The 13,854-nt window shown below is 43.9% G+C and overlaps 3 non-coding genes and 9 pseudogenes across 3 annotated transcripts; all 12 read left to right on the top strand.

The window, feature by feature from the left end:
* Positions 1–553: 553 nt before the first annotated feature.
* Positions 554–662, top strand: LOC121846277 (annotated as a pseudogene).
* Positions 663–1,346: 684 nt separating this feature from the next.
* On the top strand, positions 1,347–1,459 carry LOC121846272 (annotated as a pseudogene).
* Positions 1,460–2,052: 593 nt separating this feature from the next.
* LOC121846275 lies at positions 2,053–2,161 on the top strand (annotated as a pseudogene).
* Positions 2,162–2,947: 786 nt separating this feature from the next.
* On the top strand, positions 2,948–3,114 carry LOC112246192. The gene has a single exon (XR_002952875.2). It is a non-coding gene; the product is annotated as a U1 spliceosomal RNA (small nuclear RNA).
* A 580-nt stretch (positions 3,115–3,694) lies between these two features.
* LOC112246210 lies at positions 3,695–3,803 on the top strand (annotated as a pseudogene).
* Positions 3,804–4,529: 726 nt separating this feature from the next.
* LOC112233868 lies at positions 4,530–4,661 on the top strand (annotated as a pseudogene).
* A 593-nt stretch (positions 4,662–5,254) lies between these two features.
* On the top strand, positions 5,255–5,363 carry LOC121846304 (annotated as a pseudogene).
* Positions 5,364–6,182: 819 nt separating this feature from the next.
* On the top strand, positions 6,183–6,344 carry LOC121846302. Its single transcript, XR_006083168.1, has one exon. It is a non-coding gene; the product is annotated as a U1 spliceosomal RNA (small nuclear RNA).
* A 579-nt stretch (positions 6,345–6,923) lies between these two features.
* On the top strand, positions 6,924–7,032 carry LOC121846297 (annotated as a pseudogene).
* An 897-nt stretch (positions 7,033–7,929) lies between these two features.
* LOC121846271 lies at positions 7,930–8,042 on the top strand (annotated as a pseudogene).
* A 593-nt stretch (positions 8,043–8,635) lies between these two features.
* On the top strand, positions 8,636–8,744 carry LOC121846295 (annotated as a pseudogene).
* Positions 8,745–9,519: 775 nt separating this feature from the next.
* Positions 9,520–9,683, top strand: LOC112246220. Its single transcript, XR_002952880.2, has one exon. It is a non-coding gene; the product is annotated as a U1 spliceosomal RNA (small nuclear RNA).
* Positions 9,684–13,854: the final 4,171 nt, after the last annotated feature.

Here is a 13,854-nt window from a genome sequence, read left to right as displayed (position 1 = left end):
TTGGCGGCAGGCTTGAGGAACACTTGAGTCAACTGACCGGGCTTATGAAGATCTTTCAAGTCAGTTGTGGACTAATCGAAAGGTGGAAACATTTGTCTGTAGCCAAACATTGTTGGCATTTTGTGGAAACATCATGTTGCGAAATGCAGCCACATTGCGCTTCCAATATGAAATTGTCCATTCATGCACTACTCCTCCTTAGCACAGAACAATGCACTCAGCATTTCAACATTCAGAGCTTTTGTGTATTTATTCTGGCTAGTAGGATAGCTGCATGGGAAACTGTTGCTCATGATGTATTTGTCAGGTGTCATTGTATTTGTCCGTTTTTTCTCACAAGGCTGAAATATGTGCCCTCGCTTTGAAATGTTAGCAAGGTTTGTTTGTATTTCATCCAACTATCTGTGCTAAAAAGTGATGGCTACAGCATATGTCATTTCTTCCACTTTTTGAGTGACCCAAAGATCAAGCTGCTTGTCTAATTGGTGAAAATGCAATGTCTGTTTATCAGACTCACTTTGACTTTAAATGGCGTACCAAGACTTGTTCCTTTGATTCCAGCCATACCAGCCTGAATACGCCTGATCTCGGAAGTTAAGCAGGATTGGGCCTGGTGAGTACTTGGATGGGAGACTGCCTGGGAATACCAGGTGCTGCAAACTTTTTGTCCACTAGGGTGTGCTCTTGCATTATATCATCAGCAACACTGCTTTGTAGTAAGCATTTGATGCTGAATTTATTACGATCAAAGTTCCTTGTGCTGTCAGGGAGCCTTTGATTTACGAGACAAATACGAATATCGTTACTCAATGCAGCTTGTGTGTGCTTGGTACTCCTTCGCCCTGTTCAAATGATCAAAGGAAATAATGCTGGTGAGGAGTGGAACTGGACTGATGTCTGATGGCCCTGTGTTTTCCATGGTGGAATTAGAACCCTTCTTTTACGGAGTAAATCAAAAGCACAAGAGAATGTGAGATGTTATCGATAATAAATCAATTGGTTTCATGCATTTGTGTGTGTGTGTGTGTGTGTGTGTGTGTGTGTGTGTCTGAATGTGATTGTATTTCGTCATATCGCATACATTTGTGATATCAGACAGGTTAAGATATTAAAAAGTCATTGGTGATTTTTTTCTACAGTGTTGCATGATGGGAATCTCGTGCTTCACTGATATAGTCTAGTAAACAAAATAAACTACTTTTTCACCACTCTTGTCTGCAAGTGCATTCCTAAACGGCATTTAACGCAGGTCGATGTGATGTGATATTATCAGAACACAAAGTGGTTACCGTCAGCCGAAAATGTTGACACTGGAGAGAGTTGCCCTCCACTGATGTATTCAAGTCATACTTACCTGGCAAGGGAGAAACTGTGATCAAGAAGGCAGTTCACCCAGGGTGAGGCTCAGCCATTGCACTCCGGCTGTGCTGACCCCTGCGAATCGATTGCATAATTGTTCGCGCTCTCCCCTGATGTCTTGTTTCATGATAAACTGTTGCTTGGCGGCAGGCTTGAGGAACACTTGAGTCAACTGACCGGGCTTATGAAGATCTTTCAAGTCAGTTGTGGACTAATCGAAAGGTGGAAACATTTGTCTGTAGCCAAACATTGTTGGCATTTTGTGGAAACATCATGTTGCGAAATGCAGCCACATTGCGCTTCCAATATGAAATTGTCCATTCATGCACTACTCCTCCTTAGCACAGAACAATGCACTAGCATTTCAACATTCAGAGCTTTTGTGTATTTATTCTGGCTAGTAGGATAGCTGCATGGGAAACTGTTGCTCATGATGTATTTGTCAGGTGTCATTGTATTTGTCCGTTTTTTTCTCACAAGGCTGAAATATGTGCCCTCGCTTTGAAATGTTAGCAAGGTTTGTTTGTATTTCATCCAACTATCTGTGCTAAAAAGTGATGGCTACAGCATATGTCATTTCTTCCACTTTTTGAGTGACCCAAAGATCAAGCTGCTTGTCTAATTGGTGAAAATGCAATGTCTGTTTATCAGACTCACTTTGACTTTAAATGGCGTACCAAGACTTGTTCCTTTGATTCCAGCCATACCAGCCTGAATACGCCTGATCTCGGAAGTTAAGCAGGATTGGGCCTGGTGAGTACTTGGATGGGAGACTGCCTGGGAATACCAGGTGCTGCAAACTTTTTGTCCACTAGGGTGTGCTCTTGCATTATATCATCAGCAACACTGCTTTGTAGTAAGCATTTGATGCTGAATTTATTACGATCAAAGTTCCTTGTGCTGTCAGGGAGCCTTTGATTTACGAGACAAATACGAATATCGTTACTCAATGCAGCTTGTGTGTGCTTGGTACTCCTTCGCCCTGTTCAAATGATCAAAGGAAATAATGCTGGTGAGGAGTGGAACTGGACTGATGTCTGATGGCCCTGTGTTTTCCATGGTGGAATTAGAACCCTTCTTTTACGGAGTAAATCAAAAGCACAAGAGAATGTGAGATGTTATCGATAATAAATCAATTGGTTTCATGCATTTGTCTGTGTGTGTGTGTGTGTGTGTGTGTGTGTGTGTGTGTGTGTGTGTGTGTGTGTGTGTGTGTGTGTGTGTGTGTGTGTGTGTGTGTGTGTGTGTGTGTGTGTGTGTGTGTGTGTGTGTGTGTGTGTGTGTGTGTGTCTGAATGTGATTGTATTTCGTCATATCGCATACATTTGTGATATCAGACAGGTTAAGATATTAAAAAGTCATTGGTGATTTTTTTCTACAGTGTTGCATGATGGGAATCTCGTGCTTCACTGATATAGTCTAGTAAACAAAATAAACTACTTTTTCACCACTCTTGTCTGCAAGTGCATTCCTAAACGGCATTTAACGCAGGTCGATGTGATGTGATATTATCAGAACACAAAGTGGTTACCGTCAGCCGAAAATGTTGACACTGGAGAGAGTTGCCCTCCACTGATGTATTCAAGTCATACTTACCTGGCAAGGGAGAAACTGTGATCAAGAAGGCAGTTCACCCAGGGTGAGGCTCAGCCATTGCACTCCGGCTGTGCTGACCCCTGCGAATTTCCCAAATGTGGAAATCTCGATTGCATAATTTATGGTAGTAGTGGGGGACTGCGTTCGCGCTCTCCCCTGATGTCTTGTTTCATGATAAACTGTTGCTTGGCGGCAGGCTTGAGGAACACTTGAGTCAACTGACCGGGCTTATGAAGATCTTTCAAGTCAGTTGTGGACTAATCGAAAGGTGGAAACATTTGTCTGTAGCCAAACATTGTTGGCATTTTGTGGAAACATCATGTTGCGAAATGCAGCCACATTGCGCTTCCAATATGAAATTGTCCATTCATGCACTACTCCTCCTTAGCACAGAACAATGCACTAGCATTTCAACATTCAGAGCTTTTGTGTATTTATTCTGGCTAGTAGGATAGCTGCATGGGAAACTGTTGCTCATGATGTATTTGTCAGGTGTCATTGTATTTGTCCGTTTTTTTCTCACAAGGCTGAAATATGTGCCCTCGCTTTGAAATGTTAGCAAGGTTTGTTTGTATTTCATCCAACTATCTGTGCTAAAAAGTGATGGCTACAGCATATGTCATTTCTTCCACTTTTTGAGTGACCCAAAGATCAAGCTGCTTGTCTAATTGGTGAAAATGCAATGTCTGTTTATCAGACTCACTTTGACTTTAAATGGCGTACCAAGACTTGTTCCTTTGATTCCAGCCATACCAGCCTGAATACGCCTGATCTCGGAAGTTAAGCAGGATTGGGCCTGGTGAGTACTTGGATGGGAGACTGCCTGGGAATACCAGGTGCTGCAAACTTTTTGTCCACTAGGGTGTGCTCTTGCATTATATCATCAGCAACACTGCTTTGTAGTAAGCATTTGATGCTGAATTTATTACGATCAAAGTTCCTTGTGCTGTCAGGGAGCCTTTGATTTACGAGACAAATACGAATATCGTTACTCAATGCAGCTTGTGTGTGCTTGGTACTCCTTCGCCCTGTTCAAATGATCAAAGGAAATAATGCTGGTGAGGAGTGGAACTGGACTGATGTCTGATGGCCCTGTGTTTTCCATGGTGGAATTAGAACCCTTCTTTTACGGAGTAAATCAAAAGCACAAGAGAATGTGAGATGTTATCGATAATAAATCAATTGGTTTCATGCATTTGTCTGTGTGTGTGTGTGTGTGTGTGTGTGTGTGTGTGTGTGTGTGTGTGTGTGTGTGTGTGTGTGTGTGTGTGTGTGTCTGAATGTGATTGTATTTCGTCATATCGCATACATTTGTGATATCAGACAGGTTAAGATATTAAAAAGTCATTGGTGATTTTTTTCTACAGTGTTGCATGATGGGAATCTCGTGCTTCACTGATATAGTCTAGTAAACAAAATAAACTACTTTTTCACCACTCTTGTCTGCAAGTGCATTCCTAAACGGCATTTAACGCAGGTCGATGTGATGTGATATTATCAGAACACAAAGTGGTTACCGTCAGCCGAAAATGTTGACACTGGAGAGAGTTGCCCTCCACTGATGTATTCAAGTCATACTTACCTGGCAAGGGAGAAACTGTGATCAAGAAGGCAGTTCACCCAGGGTGAGGCTCAGCCATTGCACTCCGGCTGTGCTGACCCCTGCGAATTTCCCAAATGTGGAAATCTCGATTGCATAATTGTTCGCGCTCTCCCCTGATGTCTTGTTTCATGATAAACTGTTGCTTGGCGGCAGGCTTGAGGAACACTTGAGTCAACTGACCGGGCTTATGAAGATCTTTCAAGTCAGTTGTGGACTAATCGAAAGGTGGAAACATTTGTCTGTAGCCAAACATTGTTGGCATTTTGTGGAAACATCATGTTGCGAAATGCAGCCACATTGCGCTTCCAATATGAAATTGTCCATTCATGCACTACTCCTCCTTAGCACAGAACAATGCACTAGCATTTCAACATTCAGAGCTTTTGTGTATTTATTCTGGCTAGTAGGATAGCTGCATGGGAAACTGTTGCTCATGATGTATTTGTCAGGTGTCATTGTATTTGTCCGTTTTTTTCTCACAAGGCTGAAATATGTGCCCTCGCTTTGAAATGTTAGCAAGGTTTGTTTGTATTTCATCCAACTATCTGTGCTAAAAAGTGATGGCTACAGCATATGTCATTTCTTCCACTTTTTGAGTGACCCAAAGATCAAGCTGCTTGTCTAATTGGTGAAAATGCAATGTCTGTTTATCAGACTCACTTTGACTTTAAATGGCGTACCAAGACTTGTTCCTTTGATTCCAGCCATACCAGCCTGAATACGCCTGATCTCGGAAGTTAAGCAGGATTGGGCCTGGTGAGTACTTGGATGGGAGACTGCCTGGGAATACCAGGTGCTGCAAACTTTTTGTCCACTAGGGTGTGCTCTTGCATTATATCATCAGCAACACTGCTTTGTAGTAAGCATTTGATGCTGAATTTATTACGATCAAAGTTCCTTGTGCTGTCAGGGAGCCTTTGATTTACGAGACAAATACGAATATCGTTACTCAATGCAGCTTGTGTGTGCTTGGTACTCCTTCGCCCTGTTCAAATGATCAAAGGAAATAATGCTGGTGAGGAGTGGAACTGGACTGATGTCTGATGGCCCTGTGTTTTCCATGGTGGAATTAGAACCCTTCTTTTACGGAGTAAATCAAAAGCACAAGAGAATGTGAGATGTTATCGATAATAAATCAATTGGTTTCATGCATTTGTCTGTGTGTGTGTGTGTGTGTGTGTGTGTGTGTGTGTGTGTGTGTGTGTGTGTGTGTGTGTGTGTGTGTGTGTGTGTGTGTGTGTGTGTGTGTGTGTGTGTGTGTGTGTGTGTGTGTGTGTGTGTGTGTGTGTGTGTGTGTGTGTGTGTGTGTGTGTTGTGTGTGTGTGTCTGAATGTGATTGTATTTCGTCATATCGCATACATTTGTGATATCAGACAGGTTAAGATATTAAAAAGTCATTGGTGATTTTTTTCTACAGTGTTGCATGATGGGAATCTCGTGCTTCACTGATATAGTCTAGTAAACAAAATAAACTACTTTTTCACCACTCTTGTCTGCAAGTGCATTCCTAAACGGCATTTAACGCAGGTCGATGTGATGTGATATTATCAGAACACAAAGTGGTTACCGTCAGCCGAAAATGTTGACACTGGAGAGAGTTGCCCTCCACTGATGTATTCAAGTCATACTTACCTGGCAAGGGAGAAACTGTGATCAAGAAGGCAGTTCACCCAGGGTGAGGCTCAGCCATTGCACTCCGGCTGTGCTGACCCCTGCGAATTTCCCAAATGTGGAAATCTCGATTGCATAATTTATGGTAGTGGGGACTGCGTTCGCGCTCTCCCTGATGTCTTGTTTCATGATAAACTGTTGCTTGGCGGCAGGCTTGAGGAACACTTGAGTCAACTGACCGGGCTTATGAAGATCTTTCAAGTCAGTTGTGGACTAATCGAAAGGTGGAAACATTTGTCTGTAGCCAAACATTGTTGGCATTTTGTGGAAACATCATGTTGCGAAATGCAGCCACATTGCGCTTCCAATATGAAATTGTCCATTCATGCACTACTCCTCCTTAGCACAGAACAATGCACTAGCATTTCAACATTCAGAGCTTTTGTGTATTTATTCTGGCTAGTAGGATAGCTGCATGGGAAACTGTTGCTCATGATGTATTTGTCAGGTGTCATTGTATTTGTCCGTTTTTTCTCACAAGGCTGAAATATGTGCCCTCGCTTTGAAATGTTAGCAAGGTTTGTTTGTATTTCATCCAACTATCTGTGCTAAAAAGTGATGGCTACAGCATATGTCATTTCTTCCACTTTTTGAGTGACCCAAAGATCAAGCTGCTTGTCTAATTGGTGAAAATGCAATGTCTGTTTATCAGACTCACTTTGACTTTAAATGGCGTACCAAGACTTGTTCCTTTGATTCCAGCCATACCAGCCTGAATACGCCTGATCTCGGAAGTTAAGCAGGATTGGGCCTGGTGAGTACTTGGATGGGAGACTGCCTGGGAATACCAGGTGCTGCAAACTTTTGTCCACTAGGGTGTGCTCTTGCATTATATCATCAGCAACACTGCTTTGTAGTAAGCATTTGATGCTGAATTTATTACGATCAAAGTTCCTTGTGCTGTCAGGGAGCCTTTGATTTACGAGACAAATACGAATATCGTTACTCAATGCAGCTTGTGTGTGCTTGGTACTCCTTCGCCCTGTTCAAATGATCAAAGGAAATAATGCTGGTGAGGAGTGGAACTGGACTGATGTCTGATGGCCCTGTGTTTTCCATGGTGGAATTAGAACCCTTCTTTTACGGAGTAAATCAAAAGCACAAGAGAATGTGAGATGTTATCGATAATAAATCAATTGGTTTCATGCATTGCTGTGTGTGTGTGTGTGTGTGTGTGTGTGTGTGTGTGTGTGTGTGTGTGTGTGTGTGTGTGTGTGTGTGTGTGTGTGTGTGTGTGTGTGTGTGTGTGTGTGTGTGTGTGTGTGTGTGTGTGTGTGTGTGTGTGTGTGTGTGTGTGTGTGTGTGTGTGTGTGTGTGTGTGTGTGTGTGTGTGTGTGTGTGTGTGTGTGTGTGTGTGTGTGTGTGTGTGTGTGTGTGTGTGTGTGTGTGTGTGTGTGTGTGTCTGAATGTGATTGTATTTCGTCATATCGCATACATTTGTGATATCAGACAGGTTAAGATATTAAAAAGTCATTGGTGATTTTTTTCTACAGTGTTGCATGATGGGAATCTCGTGCTTCACTGATATAGTCTAGTAAACAAAATAAACTACTTTTTCACCACTCTTGTCTGCAAGTGCATTCCTAAACGGCATTTAACGCAGGTCGATGTGATGTGATATTATCAGAACACAAAGTGGTTACCGTCAGCCGAAAATGTTGACACTGGAGAGAGTTGCCCTCCACTGATGTATTCAAGTCATACTTACCTGGCAAGGGAGAAACTGTGATCAAGAAGGCAGTTCACCCAGGGTGAGGCTCAGCCATTGCACTCCGGCTGTGCTGACCCCTGCGAATCGATTGCATAATTGTTCGCGCTCTCCCCTGATGTCTTGTTTCATGATAAACTGTTGCTTGGCGGCAGGCTTGAGGAACACTTGAGTCAACTGACCGGGCTTATGAAGATCTTTCAAGTCAGTTGTGGACTAATCGAAAGGTGGAAACATTTGTCTGTAGCCAAACATTGTTGGCATTTTGTGGAAACATCATGTTGCGAAATGCAGCCACATTGCGCTTCCAATATGAAATTGTCCATTCATGCACTACTCCTCCTTAGCACAGAACAATGCACTAGCATTTCAACATTCAGAGCTTTTGTGTATTTATTCTGGCTAGTAGGATAGCTGCATGGGAAACTGTTGCTCATGATGTATTTGTCAGGTGTCATTGTATTTGTCCGTTTTTTTCTCACAAGGCTGAAATATGTGCCCTCGCTTTGAAATGTTAGCAAGGTTTGTTTGTATTTCATCCAACTATCTGTGCTAAAAAGTGATGGCTACAGCATATGTCATTTCTTCCACTTTTTGAGTGACCCAAAGATCAAGCTGCTTGTCTAATTGGTGAAAATGCAATGTCTGTTTATCAGACTCACTTTGACTTTAAATGGCGTACCAAGACTTGTTCCTTTGATTCCAGCCATACCAGCCTGAATACGCCTGATCTCGGAAGTTAAGCAGGATTGGGCCTGGTGAGTACTTGGATGGGAGACTGCCTGGGAATACCAGGTGCTGCAAACTTTTTGTCCACTAGGGTGTGCTCTTGCATTATATCATCAGCAACACTGCTTTGTAGTAAGCATTTGATGCTGAATTTATTACGATCAAAGTTCCTTGTGCTGTCAGGGAGCCTTTGATTTACGAGACAAATACGAATATCGTTACTCAATGCAGCTTGTGTGTGCTTGGTACTCCTTCGCCCTGTTCAAATGATCAAAGGAAATAATGCTGGTGAGGAGTGGAACTGGACTGATGTCTGATGGCCCTGTGTTTTCCATGGTGGAATTAGAACCCTTCTTTTACGGAGTAAATCAAAAGCACAAGAGAATGTGAGATGTTATCGATAATAAATCAATTGGTTTCATGCATTTGTCTGTGTGTGTGTGTGTGTGTGTGTGTGTGTGTGTGTGTGTGTGTGTGTGTGTGTGTGTGTGTGTGTGTGTGTGTTGTGTGTGTGTGTGTGTGTGTGTGTGTGTGTGTGTGTGTGTGTGTGTGTGTCTGAATGTGATTGTATTTCGTCATATCGCATACATTTGTGATATCAGACAGGTTAAGATATTAAAAAGTCATTGGTGATTTTTTTCTACAGTGTTGCATGATGGGAATCTCGTGCTTCACTGATATAGTCTAGTAAACAAAATAAACTACTTTTTCACCACTCTTGTCTGCAAGTGCATTCCTAAACGGCATTTAACGCAGGTCGATGTGATGTGATATTATCAGAACACAAAGTGGTTACCGTCAGCCGAAAATGTTGACACTGGAGAGAGTTGCCCTCCACTGATGTATTCAAGTCATACTTACCTGGCAAGGGAGAAACTGTGATCAAGAAGGCAGTTCACCCAGGGTGAGGCTCAGCCATTGCACTCCGGCTGTGCTGACTCCTGCGAATTTCCCAAATGTGGAAATCTCGATTGCATAATTTATGGTAGTAGGGGACTGCGTTCGCGCTCTCCCCTGATGTCTTGTTTCATGATAAACTGTTGCTTGGCGGCAGGCTTGAGGAACACTTGAGTCAACTGACCGGGCTTATGAAGATCTTTCAAGTCAGTTGTGGACTAATCGAAAGGTGGAAACATTTGTCTGTAGCCAAACATTGTTGGCATTTTGTGGAAACATCATGTTGCGAAATGCAGCCACATTGCGCTTCCAATATGAAATTGTCCATTCATGCACTACTCCTCCTTAGCACAGAACAATGCACTAGCATTTCAACATTCAGAGCTTTTGTGTATTTATTCTGGCTAGTAGGATAGCTGCATGGGAAACTGTTGCTCATGATGTATTTGTCAGGTGTCATTGTATTTGTCCGTTTTTTCTCACAAGGCTGAAATATGTGCCCTCGCTTTGAAATGTTAGCAAGGTTTGTTTGTATTTCATCCAACTATCTGTGCTAAAAAGTGATGGCTACAGCATATGTCATTTCTTCCACTTTTTGAGTGACCCAAAGATCAAGCTGCTTGTCTAATTGGTGAAAATGCAATGTCTGTTTATCAGACTCACTTTGACTTTAAATGGTGTACCAAGAGTTATTAATTTTCCATACCTGCCTGAGTGAGCACTTCGTGTTTGGAAAGTGATACAGGTGTTGGTGGTTGAGTTTGAGTGAGTGTTTGTTTCCTTGAGAGTGTTTGCTTGAGAGCATTTTTGGTTATTTTCAACGTTTTTTTAATTATAATTTTTGCATTTAAATAAGTTTAAGTTTGGTTCGTTATTTTTCCCCCTTTGCAGTTTTACAGCTTGGGGGAGTGCTTTTGGGTCTCGGTTTGATTTACAATGATGGACAACATGGCAATGACTAATGGAATGGACAAGGACAAAGAAAATGCTCAACGGAAGAATCATGGAGATGAAGGAGGAATGAAATATGGCAAAGAATTTACAGTGGCAGTGGAGTTGGTGGGAGAAGATAAAGTTACAACAATGGAATTACTACGTGTGATTAACTATTAACTCTAATTTTTTTTTCTTTTGGAAAAGTTTTATTGGCACAATTCCTTTAAAAAGCTCATACATTTTTTACATCATTTATACACATAAAAACAGCAACAAAGCATAAAACACAGCATTTGAAAGTTGCATTTAAATTTGTTAAAAAGTACATGTTGTTAAAACCAATGAAAACAACCATTAATAAAAGTACTTTCCTTGTAAAAACATCAAATCTGTAAAGCCATTTAAAATGTGTACTAATGATCTAACAAAGGTAAAACATTTTTAAGACATGAAAAACATGTTAAAAAGCCACTTTGTTAAAAAGCTGTCTTCAGTCCCTTGTACAGGAGCGGGGTGAGTCATTATCAAGCTCACCTCATCCTGCTCTTCTGAATAGATCATCGTCCCGTCCTTCGGGGCCCAGAGGAGATCCCTCCCCTAGGCGCATCGCCCTAGGCGCCGCAGCGCTGTCAGGCCGTGGCCGCCGGGACCTAGGGTGTTGTGGGGGACCCTTCGCCTGGGGTCGAGGCCCCCTTCCTTTCGTACCACCCCAGGGCTTCCGTGGCTACCATGGCCACTGCCTGGGGGTGGTCTCTACGTTTTTCGCTACCAGCAGGTTACGGGAGGACCACAGTGCTTCCTTCAGGCACGTGAGGGTGGGCCAGAGCTTGGTGAAGGTCTTCGATGAAATGGGCCTTCGGCCCACCCCATACAGCACGAGCTGAGGTGTTAGGTCCTCCCCTGCTGGCAGTCACGAGGTGATCAGGGGGCCTGCTTCCTTCCACAGGTCCCTGGCGGCTCTGCACTCCCAGAGCATGTGCCTCACCGACTCTTCTTGGCCGCAGCCTGGTCGGGGGCACGCGGATGTCCTCGCCATGCCCCGTGAGTGCATAACGGCCCTGACCGGGAGGATCTCGTGGGCGACCATCCAGGACAGGTCCCGATGCCGATTCAGGAGAGCAGGGTGGGCCACGTTGCGCCAAACCGTTGTGGGCTCACCTATAGCGAGCCCGCGCACTGGACATACTGGTTCCTAATCCTGCACAAGAGAGAGAAGAGAGCAGTGTTTTGTTAAGACCGTGACTGTTTCTTTTTCCAGTTTAAAATGTCTTAAAAACTTCTGGAGCTGGACGTAGGGCGGGGGTAGCAGGAAAGAGACTGGGGCTCGCAGGTCGACTGGGATCAGCCTCAGAGTCCTGAGGTAAGATCCCAGCCAGAACCGTGCGAGGGCCTGAGTCTTGTTGTTGACCGGGAGGTGGCAAGAGTCAGATGTAACGCTGTGTAGCGGCTGCCCAGGAACAAGTAGAGGTCAGGCAAGCCTTTCCCCCTTGGACCTGGGCCTCTTGACCACCTCCCTCCTCAGCCTCTCCCACCTGCCCCCCACAGGAAGTAAAAAAGCATTCGCTCCAGGTCTAAAATACTCCTTTGAGGGGGATAAAAACAGAACTGATTAATAAAAGCACAGGTAAAATCACTGCTTTAATGATTAAAACCTTGCCCTCAAAAGTCAGCTGTCGTAGTCCCCAAAAACCCAGTCTCTGTCTTACAGTCCCCAGGATTCCACTCCAGTTACCGCTCCCTCCTCCCCCCCGGTCAAACTTTACCCCCAGTACCCTTATGTCCGTCAATTTAACTGTCAGAGGTAGTCTGGTCAAGTCTGGGTCTGCCCACGGTCCGAAGAATTGGGCCTCTGTCTTGTCTCTGTTCAGTCTCGCCCCAGAGGCTCGGCCGTACCAGTCAGTCCTGTCCAGAGTCCTGTCGACGGATAAAAGGTCGGTACATAAAATGTTGACGTCGTCCATGTAAAAGACGCACTTGGCGGTCATCCCCCCACTCCCCGGGATACCCACCCCACTGATCCCTTGGTCCCTTCTCAAGACCTGTGCCAGTGGTTCAATACAGGCCACGAACAGAAGAGGAGATAACGGACAGCCCTGACGGACGCCGCAGTGTACTCCCACTGCTTTTGACAGATGCCCATTTACAAGGATTTTGCTGGTGATGTCCCCGTACAGCAGTCCCACCCAAGCTAAAAACCTGTCCGGGAAACCCATTTTTGCAGCACCTTAAAGAGGTACTGGTGCGAGACCCGATCAAAGGCTTTTTCAAAATCTAAATTTAGGACTACAAGCCTCATGTTTCTGTCTCTCGCGTAACAGATGGCATCTCGGATCAGTATCAGGCTGTCCGTGATCTTCCTTCCGGGCACGGCACAGGTTTGGTCCGGGTGGATCACCTCCCCTAAAACAGAAGACATTCTGAGTGTTAAAACCTTGGTAAAAAGTTTACAATCAAAGTTTAAAAGGGTAATCGGTCTCCAGTTTTTCAGGTCCGTCCTGTCGTTTTTCTTGTATAAAAGAGTCACGATCCCCACTCTAAAACTGTCGGGTAGTCTGTCAAGGTGTTCGAAGTCAGTAAAAACAGTCAGAAGTTCGTCGGCTAAAACATCCCAAAAGGTCAGATAAAACTCCAAGGGGAGGCCGTCCTCCCCCGGTGATTTACCCCTCTTAAAACGTTTCAGTCCTTGGTCTATTTCTGTCCTCGTCAGGTCTTTTTTCAGGTCGTCTGTATTGGGTAAGGTCTTGTCGATGTATGTTAAAAGGTCCCCCATTGTTCCCTCGCACACATCTTTTACCCCAAACAGTTCCCCATAAAAGTCCTCGACCACTTCCTTTATTCCCTCTGTGTCTGTTTTTAAAACCCCGTCCTTGTTTCTCAATCCTGTCATAATCCTACCCTTACTAACTATTTTCTTAAAAAAAGTACCTGGTGCACTTCTCCCCCTCTTCTAATTCCCTTTCCTTGCTTCTTAAAATAACCCCTTGCTTCTCTGTTCTGCTAAAAGTGCCATTTCCTTTTTTACTTCTTTAATTTCTTGGTTAAAATCAAGGCCCTGTTGGCATAGGTTAAAATACCTTTCCAGTCGCTTTTGCAGTCCCACCATGCGTCTCTCTTTTTCTTTACTTTTTTCCTTTCCTATCTCTCTAAAGAAGGTCCTCGTCCTTCCCTTCACCATTTCCCACCACTGTGCTCGCGTGTCAAAGAAGTCCTGTAGCGTCTGCCACTGGCTGAACTGCTCTCTGTACTGACTAACTACTCTATCATCTTCTAAAAGGGAGCAGTTCAATTTCCAGGGCCCTCTTCCCACAGTCACCCCGAAGATAGTGAAAGGGTGCACGTCAGCATTACGTGATCT

The sequence above is a fragment of the Oncorhynchus tshawytscha genome, linkage group LG03 (genome assembly GCF_018296145.1).
Source record: "Oncorhynchus tshawytscha isolate Ot180627B linkage group LG03, Otsh_v2.0, whole genome shotgun sequence".
NCBI classification, from domain to species: domain Eukaryota; kingdom Metazoa; phylum Chordata; class Actinopteri; order Salmoniformes; family Salmonidae; genus Oncorhynchus; species Oncorhynchus tshawytscha.
The sequence above is the reverse complement of the archived record's forward strand: the minus strand, read 5'-3'. Positions and strand labels throughout refer to the sequence as shown.